Raw genomic sequence first — 12,974 nt, forward strand, 5'->3', positions numbered from 1 at the left:
CCAGTGCAGGGGTCTGGTAGGGTTCCTCACTGGGTACGCGGGGAATCACTAATGGAGTGAGTCATGGTACATTCTAGCGGTGAAGAAGGGGGTGAAAAGCGCTCAAAGGAACTTTTCACCGTTGTCTCGTGTGGGCCATTTGGTGTGTTGTGAAAAAAGCCCACAATGGGAGCCAAATGGGCATGCGAGAGGCGTTTCAGAGCCAGGGTTCAGGCTGAGGAGACCAAGAGGGTACACTCAGTATATTATGTGTAGAGATGAGCGGGTTCGTTTTGTTGAGATCCGAACCCCCCCGAACTTCACGTGGTTTATACGGGTCCGAGGCAGCCTCTGTTCTTCCCGCCTAACACGCAAAACCCGAACGGGGGAAAACGTCATCATTCCGCTGTCGGATTCTCGCGAGATTCAGATTCCATATAAAGAGCCGCGCGTCGTCGCCATTTTCACTCGTGCATTGTCGATTGAGCGGAGAGGACGTGGCTACGTTCTCTGCCTGAAAAGCTCAATATCTGTGCTCAGTGTGCTGCAATGTGGGGACCAGTATATAGTAGTACAGTGCTGCATTGTGGTGACCACCACTATATAGTAGTATAGTACAGTAGGCCATAGCGTTATCTTGTACCTCCGTGTCAGACTCAGTTCTATTCTCCGGATCAGTGCTCAATATCTGTGCTGCATTGTGGGGACCAGTATATAGTAGTACAGTGCTGCATTGTGGTGACCACCAATATATAGTAGTACAGTACAGTAGGCCATAGCGTTATCTTGCAGCTCCGTGTCAGACTCAGTTCTATTCTCCGGATCAGTGCTCAATATCTGTGCTGCATTTTTGTGACCAGTATATAGTAGTACAGTGTTGCATTGTGGTGACCACCAGTATATAGTAGTAAAGTACAGTTGTCCATTGCTGTATCTTGCAGCTTCCTGTCAGACTCAGTTCTATTCTCTGGATCAGTGCTCAATATCTTTGCTGCATTGTGGGGACCAGTATACTACAGTACAATAGTCCAGTGCTGTTCTCGCTGCTCAGTGTCAGTTCTCCGCAGTATCATCAGTGATCAGTATAATCAGTTCTCAGTATAATTAGTGCACTGTTAGACGTGCGCCCGTTTTCCGCCATTAGTGCATTGGGATTTAGACAATTGATGAAGTTATTGTGTCCCCGACACAAAATCCCATCTAGATTCTACTTCACTAGGCAGGCGATAGCGAGATTTTACCAATTAATATCAGTGATTTATAATTATTAATTACAGTGATCTTGCCAAATAATTCCAGTGATTTTGTCATTTTCTTCCAGTGATTTGGACCAATAATACCATTAATTAGAACGAATAATTCCTGTGATTTTGTCATTTTTTTCAAGTGATTTGGACCAATAATACCATTGATTAGAACGAATAATTCCTGTGATATTGAGGTGTTTGTGTCGCTTAGCTTAGTCATCCAGCGACCACAGTGCACCTCTTTTTCTCTTTTCTTTGCATCATGTGCTGTTTGGGGACTATTTTCTTAAGTGCCATCCTGTCTGGCACTTCCGTATATGTCCAGTGGTACTGCCATTTCATATAATTCCCGACATTACTGCCATTTAATTCCAGTGATTTTGTCATTTTCTTCCAGTGATTTGGACCAATAATACCATTGATTAGAACGAATAATTCCTGTGATTTTGTCATTTTCTTCCAGTGACTTGAACCAATAATACCATTGATTAGAACAAATAATTCCTGTGATATTGAGGTGTTTGTGTCACTTAGCTTAGCTAGCCAGCGACCACAGTGCACCTCTTTTTCTCTTTTCTTTGCATCATGTGCTGTTTGGGGACTATTTTTTAAATCTGCCATCCTGTCTGACACTGCAGTGCCACTCCTAGATGGGCCAGGTGTTTGTGCCGGCCACTTGGGTCGCTTAGCTTAGTCATCCAGCGACCTCGTGCAAATTTTAGGACTAAAAATAATATTGTGAGGTGTGAGGTGTTCAGAATAGACTGTAAATGAGTGGAAATTATGGTTATTGAGGTTAATAATACTATGGGATCAAAATTACCCCCAAATTCTATGATTTAAGCTGTTTTTGAGGGTTTTTTGAAAAAAAAAAACTCCACTCAAATCCAAAACACACCCAAATCCGACAAAAATTTTTAAGGGAGGTTTTGCCAAAACGCGTCCGAATCCAAAACACGGCCGCGGAACTGAATCCAAAAGCAAAACACAAAACCCGAAAATTTCCGGTGCACATCACTAGTCAAAATCGCTCAGAAAGTTAGTGCATATCGCTCTGTGTGTACACAGCCAGCGATAGCGATGCGCGTCCCCGCCAGGTCGCTATCGCTGCTAAAAATAGACTGTGCAGGCAAGTCAATTTTGGCTAGGTCACTGGAAAAAAAAAAAGCATCCCCATTCTTAAATGAGTTAGCTAAAATCGCTCATAGCCAAAATCGCTGGTAAAGTTTGTCAAAATCGTTGGAAAAGTTAGTCATAATCTCCTACTGCCAGTTCAAGGGAAAACGCTCAGTCAAAATCTCTCATAGTTAAAATCTCTCCGTGTGTATGCACCTTAAGTCTTGAGCTGGGCAGAGACTGCACAAACTTTTCGTTTGTGCAGCTCTCTGCACAAGCGAATGCGCCACTGCAAAGGAATTACCCCCTCCCCTGTAGGTGGCGATTACCTGGTCGCAGCAGTGCAAAAAATAGCCTGCGTGCGACCAGGTCTGAATTAGGCTCCATGTTCACTGCAGGTGGAGCAGATGTAACATGTGTAGAGAGAGTTAGATTTGGGTGGGTTATCTTGTTTCTGTGCAGGGTAAATACTGGCTGCTTTATTTTTACACTGCAATTTAGATTTCAGTTTGAACACACCCCACCCAAATCTAACTCTATCTGCACATGTTATATCTGCCTCCCCTGCAGTGCAACATGGTTTTGCCCATCTGCGAAATTAGGCCCAGTGTGTTCTGATTTTTGTATAATCACTGTTTACTTGCAGTCACAAATATACAAAGACATTGAAGGCATACTCCAATAGAATTTTGTGGCTAAATGTAATAGCCGCCGAGTTCCAGGGGTGTGGGAATTTTGTGTGAATCTGTCAGTTTTTTTAAAGCAGCAATCATTTACGATGTTTTGCTTTATAAATGATTGCTGCTTTAAAAAAAAATGTGCACACGCTCACAAAATTTCCACACCTTCGGAACTCGGAGGCCATTACATTTAGCCGCAGAATTGTATTGGAGTATGCCTTCATTGTCTTTGCATATTTGTAAATATGGGATGCCAAACAAAGGTGAAATCTTGTTGCCACTACTGATGGAGGGGTGGTAATGTTAAATTAAATAAACTTCAAAAATTTTTGAAGTGACAACAGAGCAAACATCTGAAACTGTGTCGAGACAAGGGAGAGATACAGTGGATACCAACAAGTCATTGGCATAAAGTGCAAGTTTATGCACATTAGGTCCAACCTGGACCCCACTGAAGTTGGGGTTCATATCCAAATTGCTCTAGACAAGGCTTTCTCATACCCAGTTGTAAACCCATGCAGTCGTGGCCCCTTACCCGACATGGAGAACATGATGGCAGTTGCCAACTCTGAGTGAATGGGAACTCCAAGGAAGTCACCACCTCCTCTGACAGCATAGGAAAGTCCACAGATGTCAGATAGTCATCTACTAGTTGGGCTCTCTGGGTTTTGGCAGCATCAGTCATGTTGGAGTTTAAATTGTACAGTTGGGTATAATAAGCATGAAACATATTAGCTGTATTGGCTGAGAGATGGTGGAACCACCATGACCTATCCTTAGGCTGAATAATAAAAGTCGATGACCATTGTTGGTAGAGCAAATGGGCCAATAGTCTACCAGGTTGTTACCCCCTTGAAAAAAACTTACTGTTATGAGCCACAAGCAGTGGTTCATTGCTTTCTGTCCATGAATTTTATGTTATATTTCTGTTTGCATGCCAGGATTTCTCTTGTACTTGTTTAGAAGACTCTTGTTGGCCGCATGTGGTGAGTCTGTGTAACTGCAGCCTGTTTTCTATGTGTTAAGCCTCACTTGTCAGTTAATTTGGTCATTATGTGGTGAGTCTGTGTACTGCAGTCTAGCTCTTGTCTGTGTAGCCTCACCTGCCAGTGTTTTGGCCATTACCTTGTGCCTGGCTTCCAGCCATCCTGATTGGGGCGTGCTTCCCTAATTACCCAGCTAGCCCTGCCGTCCAGCGCCGGTGAGAGAAGTTTGTTGTTGTACCTGTATGTTCCAGTTCTTGGTTAGTTTCCTGAAAGCTTGTTCCTGGTTCCTGTCAGCAGTTCCTGGTCCCTGTCAGCAGCTTCCTGTAGAGCCTGTCTTCCTGCCTCTGGTGTATTCCTGATCCAGCTTGTGTACTCCAGTGTCCAGTTTCTCGAGTCCTGCCTGACGGATCGTTTCCTGCTGTCCTCCGAGTTGCCTTCCAGTAAAGCGGTCTGGCATCCAAAGCTACTGGGTTCCGGTTGTTTCCTGCGCACACCTCTCGTGGTGTCGTGAGTAGAGGCTCTGTCGTGGTGTCGTGAGTAGCGGCTCTGCCGCACTTTATGGCTGAAGCCGTATTGTCTTTATCTATTTTTGGTTGTGTAATTTTTGCGGAGGTTTCCACATTGCTGTCCTCGCCTTATTATGGCGGGTTCGTATTTGGCAGTTAGGTTGCATTACTTGATTTGCTGTTGTTCCAGGCGGCAGCGCCGCACATAAACGACTTTGTTATTTTTTGTATCCTTCTCTGTTTTAGTCGTGTCAGTCTTAGTTAGTTTTCCCCTTGTCCTTCTCTGTCTCAGTTAACGCCTTGTCACGCCGGGGGGCATCAGAGTCTGGGCGGACCTAATTCGCCCATTCAAACGCGGCTGCCGTGGGCACAAGAAACCATAGTCTTGCATGCGTTAGTCGACCACTGGGAAGGACAACGGAGTCAGGGATTTTTGTTAGGGGTAGCTGCGTATTTCAGTTCTACCGCAGCTTCACGTATCTGTACTCAGATCTCTTCTATTGCCACCCAATCTCTTGGGTTCCAAGTATGTTGAACATAACACTTACATTTAGATTTTCACAGGGCCAGTTTGGTCTTATCAAGACTAAGTCCAGGTACACACTAGGACAGGGTCGGACTGGTCAACAGGAGCCCCACCCCCTCCTCTAGGAATCAGGTTCCAGATTATGCACTTGAATTATACATTATACATATGTTACCTTATACTGCACAGGACGATGGTATATTGTCTACAGTACATTGCTGTTATTAATCTGGTACATTATCATACATGCACTAGCAGTATTTAAAGTATCTATCTATCAAGGGTCCCAGACGATGCATTAATGGTTAGCCAAGTCTCTAAGCATGGGGCCCTACCACCGCATTTCCCCAGTGGGCCCTTGATGCCCCAGTCCAACCTGCACTAGGATGATATTGGTGCAATATGTCAAATCGGAATGACATATCGTGTGGTGCAAATGAAGGACAGAATGAGATATGCACAGTGTGTACGGACAATCAGAGATGAAGGGAATTTGCGCCATTTGGCTGCTGTTTTAATGGGTACCTGTCCTAAGTTTAGGAAGAGCACTAATTGGCTGTTGTTCTGAGGTGTATCCCCAGCTTGGCCTGTGTAGCCCGGGACAACGACCACTTATGGCTGGGTTCGAGTGAAGCTAATTTGGCTAGCAGAGTCTATGTTTGTGTGATGTGTTGCTTCTTGGCCAAGGAACCCAACTGGATGACGTTCCCTTTAATAACCCAAATATCAGGGGTGTCATTAAGTGCAACATAGACTGCTAAGAAAGATTCAATAGGTAAGAGTGTAAGAGGAAATTTCAGAGACTGGAACTCTTTTAAAGTATAGCCACCTCTTTTGACTCTCCATCTGAATTATCCTATTGAATATCTGGGCATACGAGGAGAATTTAGGGGCTGCACCAGATTAATGTGATTTTCATGTGCAAACATCACCTCGGCCCACAAATCATAAAAGGAAAACAGCGCCTAAGATTGTTTATCATGGATAATAAGGGGGGGAATTTAACAGACTTTGAAATAAAATTAAAAAAACACAGCCGCAGGGTTTGGCTAGTCAATTGCAGCACAGAAAATGAGACGCTATGATTACTATAGAAATCAACTGCATCTTTTTTCACGCATCCTCACAGCGAACCTGATTTTTCCTAAAATTGGTAATTTAGGGAAAATCCCCGCAACTTGCTCTGGCACCCTGGCGGCACCCCCGCTGAGAACTAATTGAGCAATTGGAAGTTCCCAACAAGCTTAATCAGTCAGTAATTACTCACCTCCTGAAGAGGTATCTTTTCCTCCAGCATAGGGATCCAGACTCCTGCAGTCAGTATGTGAGTGAGTGAGTGTGTGTGCGTGAGGGTGTGTGTGCGCGCAAGGGTGTGTGATCCCCACATGTAGTGTCATACCCCTGGAGGCAGCGTCTAAGAGAAATACATCTGCTAGCAGTCCACTTCCCTGTATGTATGTATATATATATATACAGGTTGAGTCTCCCTTATCCAAAATGCTTGGGACCAGAGGTATTTTGGATATGGGATTTTTCCGTATTTTGGAATAATTGCATACCATAATGAGATATCATGGCGATGGGACCTAAATCTAAGCACAGAATGCATTTATGTTACATATACACCGTATACACACAGCCTGAAGGTCATTTTAGCCAATATTTTTTATAACTTTGTGCATTAAACAAAGTGTGTCTACATTCACACAATTCATTTATGTTTCATATACACCTTATACACACAGCCTGAAGGACATTTAATACAATATTTTTAATAACTTTGTGTATTAAACAAAGTTTGTTTACATTGAGCCATCAAAAAACAAAGGTTTCACTATCTCACTCTCGCTCAAAAAAGTCCGTATTTCGGAATATTCCGTATTTCGGAATATTTGGATATGGGATACTCAACCTGTATATATATATATATATATATATATATATTAGAGAGAGAGATCATTTTTTTCTTGCAGCCCACACAGGATTTAGGCCTTCATAATTTGGCCCAGTTCAGATCTTGAGTATGACATTCCTGGTGTAGATAGTTAATACCTCCGGAATAATGGTCCCCAATTTCCTAATATTCGTCATATTAGAAACCCTGCATCCGACATATGTTCTAATGAATTCAAATCTGGTAAATGAGGGTGCCAACCTATGATGCCATACTCAGAGGAGTACTCCTACAGCCATAATCTAATGGCCCCAGACCAGTGTTAGTGCATTGCTGTGCTGCCTGCACCAGTCTGAGTGAATGCATGATCTGAATGGGTGTAAATGATCCTCAAGGATAGCGTCTGTTGGTCAGTGATGTTTGCAGATGTATCAGGGGTCCTAATATGTGCCAGCTAAAAACATCCCAACCTATCATAGAGCCACTGCCCCCCTGGGCAGTCCCTTTTGCCATGCAGGTTCCATTGCCTTGTGGTTTTTTTTTTCCCCACACGCATAATCTGTCATCTGCCTGAGACAGTTGGAACTGTGAATCACTAGACAAAGGTACACGTTTCCAGTCCTCTTGTGTCCAGTGGCAGTGTTCTAGAGCCCAGGTGATGCGCAGATCCTTGTGCTGTGGAAACACTGATGTTGCTTGTGGTCCCACCATTAAATTTTACTGTTATCTGTGGCTTAAATTGTGATATGATGCTATCTTCACTACAAATTATATGACAATGGAATGCAAAGATGTCTGCCTATATATAGTACAGATGTATCCTTATAGATACAGCCGCAATATGCCATGCAGCATGAGATGCCTGGCATGAGTGAGCCGACAGGTCCCACGTAACCCTGCTAACATCGGGGCATCTTTTTGGTATGTGACTTGGTCGCAACACAATGTGACTAGGATGCACCAGGAGGCACTGCTGATTAATTTATACAGAAACATAATAAATCTGTAAGGGTTGTGTCTATACACAGAAAAACAGAGACTGTGAACTATAGGGACAATGTTTTGTGTGTGTGTGTGTGTGTGTGTGTGTGTGTGTGTGTGTGTGTGTGTGTGGTGGGTGGGGGGATTTCTGTCTATCTGTACGCATAGCCGGTGCAAGGTCTCCCTAACCTGCAAATCCCACCACCACGTTCACCACCTCCCGAATGGGAGATGCAGATGGGCTGGGGTGAATTGCATCATTAAACATATGCAGAGAAAAGAGACGACACTACAGGACTTTAAAAGTGATAAAGTATATATTTACTTTAAAAAAAACAATTGTGAATTTGTTCACAATCTACTTTCACTTTAAAATTGCTGTAGTACTGTCTATTCTTTATATACTGTATAATACTGTATATGGGGTCTGGTGGGGATATTTAATTGGGGTTGGATACGCGATGCCACCAGTCAGAATACAGACAGCAGCATGCCGACCACTATAATACCAACATCTTGAATTCAATTAATTAACCTTACCCTTTACTCCAACCCTTCCTCTCTGCAGCCTAACCCTAACCCTCCCTGGCATGCTAAAATTCAGGATGTCAGCTGTCAGGATTCTGGCGTCATATATTTGTATGCTCCTTATTGTGTTACATGCCCCTATCTGTAAGTTCATTACTGATGCACATGCAGAGATATCCTTCATTTTTTTGCTAGATGAATTCAGTGGCTCCCTCCAGTGGCCTGTGGCAAGCTACTCACAAAACCAGAAATTTGAGATCTGTATTTATACCAACAGCGCTATAACAAAACAATTAAAATAAAGATATCACCATTACATCCCTTATTGGCAATTCCTTATTGGCAATTCCTGTGGTGGAGTCTTCAATGTATATTGACTGGTGAGATTTCTCCAGGATATGACAACATGTAGGGAAATTTGAAAAAAAACAACAACAATGTGTAGTAAATTCCTCGTATACGTCAGATGAATCTAAATTGTTCTTTTTCAAGAAAACTAGTGGTGGTTCTAGGCGTACCCCACTCACACTTTAATCAGATATTTCTAAGCCCATCAAGGTTTCTTTTTCCAATACCAAGGCCTCATTCACTTGAACTACGCCTGGCGTGTAAATACGATCTATAGTATATAGGTGGAGCGTACCCCAAAACTCACACTCGCGAGATGGGTGATAAGCACATCAAGGTATCTTTAGAAACTTGTAATGTATAGATGGAGCGTACCCCAAGACTCACACTCGCGAAGTAGGTAATAAGCACATCAAGGTATCTTTTTAAAAAAACAGGAAATCTGTGGATCAACTTATGCGTACCCGAACTCACAGTTCTTAATGAAGTCGTACTCCCATCAAGGTATCTTTAGGTTCAATTCCCCGTACAGTGTCCTTAGTGGTGGCGGTTTAGCATCCCCAGAAAAGAACTCACTCTCCTCAGATGGAGGTAGGGGGGTACAAAAATTTATTAAAAGTCACGAATACAGACAAACTGTACTGAGTCCATAAAAAAACACAGCATACAGAATAAAACGGTTCCTAGGCAGAGCCTAGAGCTGCCTAATGGTAGAGACGGACCTGTCTGTACGTTATGGAAGCATGCAAAAACTACTGGATGAATTTGGACTGACGGGTCAACCTTAATTCGATGCATCTGCAATTAAATTGCGAACGCTTTGTGAGGTGGTGCCGCACATGCTGGGCGGACTTGCTCCGTTGCAGGGCGGCCTCCAACATGTGAGGAGATGGACGCAGGTCTTGCTGTGCATATCTCTGAATAACCCCCATTGCCTTAACATGCCAATGGTCCCCTTACTGCCTTGCTGTCTTCTCTCCTTCCAAGTTAGAGAGTAACCCCATTTGAGCTGATTCATGCCAATAGTTTTCTACATTCACCAGACTGAATCTGATCTGACTGCATTTGAGTTTGATCTGGCACACTATAGCCAAATCCGTTATGTAATCCTTGCTGATGGGATTCTGGCTGACAGTATCCCGACAGTGGCATCCCGTCTGCCGGAAAATACCAGCAGCAAGTGCCCTCGCGGGTTTGCTGCGCTTCCTATGCATCAGGCCCGGTGGCAAGTTTGCCACAGGTTCTACTCCCAGTCAGTTGGTGGCGTGGACCCACCAACTGAGTGTGAATTAAAGGTGTGTGTCAGTATACGGGGCACTGATAAAATGCTAGCTGCTGGGTTTCCGGTGTCGGTATCCTGACCGCCATGAACTCAACAGCCGGCATTTTGACAGTATCCCCTATAGCCACACAGTGGCGCCGAGAGAGGGGGGTAGAGGGTACAAATTACCCAGGCCCAGGTCTGATGGGGGGACCCCGTGAGGGTCCAGTAGGGGCCCAGGCCCCCTCCTCCAAACCTGGCAGCAGCAGCTGCAGCTCTTCTCCTCAGCCCAGCACACGCTGCTGTGTACTGGGCTGCAGTGTGGCCATGGAGGTGCTTAAAATACTATTTTTTCAGTATTTTTTCCTAAGGGTACGTGACCACACCTCCTGTGATTAGGCCACGCCCATTGAAAAGTACCTGGGCCCAGCCCGACTCTCGACTGCCCTGTAGCCACATACTGTACAAGTTGTTTAAAAATTGTAAAGTTTTAAACCAATTATCTGAAGTGGTCAGGTTGTCTCTGGTCATCAGTTTACTGTATGTTTTCTAATTAAGTAATGTCTGCTGGCAAGTAACTAAAAAATAGATAAATATCATAAAATTTTATTTTATTTTTAAATTGTGTTTGTTAAATATATTGTATTGAAAACTTAGGGTGTGTACACACGGTGAGATCCTTGCTATGCCCGATTTTTACTTGCGATTTCCCTTGAACTCCCCGGAGCCCAGATAGCACAGATTTTGACTAACTTTTCTTGAGATATGGACTGTGTGTGCTTACGATTTTGGCTTATGTGAGATTTTGGCTTATGTGAGATGTCACTGACATGTGAGATGAACTAGATAGTACACCGATCTAGCAAGGATTGACTTGCCTGCACAGTCTATCTTTTCTTGCGATGCCGACCTGGCGGAACCGCGCATTAGGATCGAATCGGGATCGCAAGGTGACTTTCACCTTGTGATCTGCACTAATTTTTCTTGAGATTTTGACTATATAGTCAAAATCGAAAGAAAATATCTCACCATGTGTACACACCCTTATACTAATTGTTTCTGTTCTCCCCAATATATCTGTTCCAGAGTTGTGGCTGTCTTTGGAGGAACATCAGTATGCACTGGAGCTGATCATGAGCAAATATAGGAGACCAGAGCCGACTCTAATCAATATGATGCCCTAGGCAAGGTTTTGGCTGGTGCCCACCAGCACCACCGCTAGTTCCACCTCTGACCCTGAACCCCTTTCCAATCACTATCACCCCTCAGTCATAGCAGTCCTCATTTTGATGCTCCTATCCTCTATATTTTAAATAGGAACAGTGCACACAAGGGGCATGGACACAAAATAGTTCCCCCAATTCAAATTACGCCACACTGTAGTGCAACTTCATTCACATTATATCATCTGATAGTGTCCCTTCTTCAGGATACATCACACAGTAGTACCACTTTAACTTATATATATTACTAATCACAGTAGTGCTTCTTATTCACATTACATCACACTGAATTGATCCTTATTCACATTACACCACACCATATTGCTCTTTATTTACATTAGACCACACAGTAGTGTCTTTTCTATACATTACGCCACACAGCAAAGCACCTTATACACATAATGCCTTTATATACATAATACCACACAGTAATGCCCCTTACACATGACACACATTATTAATGTCCTTATAAACATAATGCACCTTACACATTATGCCAACAAATTGACTTACACACAGCACTCAATGTCCTTATAAACATAAAGCACCTTACATCTTATGCCAACAAATTTACTTACACACAGCACTCACACGGCCGCTAACACTGTGACCTCTGCCTCTGCTTGGATACAGATGTGTCCTCATACATCTTGCCTCAATAATCTATGCATGTCCCGTCGTGCTCTGCTAACGTTGGGCACCTTTTTTTGCAGAAAATGCGTCTTATTTTCATTGCTATGTGACTAGGATACCCAAGCAGCTTCTAATTAAAATGACAATTAGCATGCCTCTATTCCGAGTGCAACTGTGATTGTATCTGCATACGAAATGCTACGTTACAGTGATTTCAAGAAATACACTGTAACATAGCATTTTGTATGCAGATACAACAGCAGTCACACATAGAATATAGGCATGCCACATATAATTTTGATTCTAAATAGGATGGATAATCTGCGCACTGTGGTGTTAAAGTATTTTCTCTTACGTCCTAGAGGATGCTGGGGACTCCGTAAGGACCATGGGGTATAGACGGGCTCCGCAGGAGACATGGGCACTCTATAGACTTTAGATGGGTGTGCACTGGCTCCTCCCTCTATGCCCCTCCTCCAGACCTCAGTTAGATCCTGTGACCAGAGGAGACTGGATGCACTGCAGGGGAGCTCTACTGAGTTTCTCTGAAAAAGACTTTTGTTAGGTTTTTTATTTTCAGGGAGCACTGCTGGCAACAGGCTCCCTGCATCGTGGGACTGAGGGAAGAGAAGCAGACCTACTTTACTGATAGGTTCTGCTTCTTAGGCTACTGGACACCATTAGCTCCAGAGGGTCGGAACACAGGTCTCACCCTCGTTGTTTGTCTCGGAGCAGCGCCGCCGTCCTCCTCACAGAGCCGGAAGATAGAAGCTGGGTGAGCATAAGAAGAAAGAAGACTTCAGATGCGGCAGAAGACTTCTGATCTTCACTGAGGTACCGCGCAGCGTTAACACTGCGCGCATTGCTCCCACACATTCACACACTGACGGCACTGTAAGGGTGCAGGGTGCAGGGGGAGGGGTGCCCCGGGCAGCAAAATTAACCTCTAGGGACACTGGCATTGATATATATATATATATATATATATATATATATACTGCGGAGGCAGTATATTACACAAACCCCCGCCAGTATAAAGATTTGAGCGGGACCGAAGCCCGCCGTT

The sequence above is a fragment of the Pseudophryne corroboree genome, chromosome 2, assembly GCF_028390025.1.
Source record: "Pseudophryne corroboree isolate aPseCor3 chromosome 2, aPseCor3.hap2, whole genome shotgun sequence".
Taxonomy (NCBI): Eukaryota; Metazoa; Chordata; class Amphibia; order Anura; family Myobatrachidae; genus Pseudophryne; species Pseudophryne corroboree.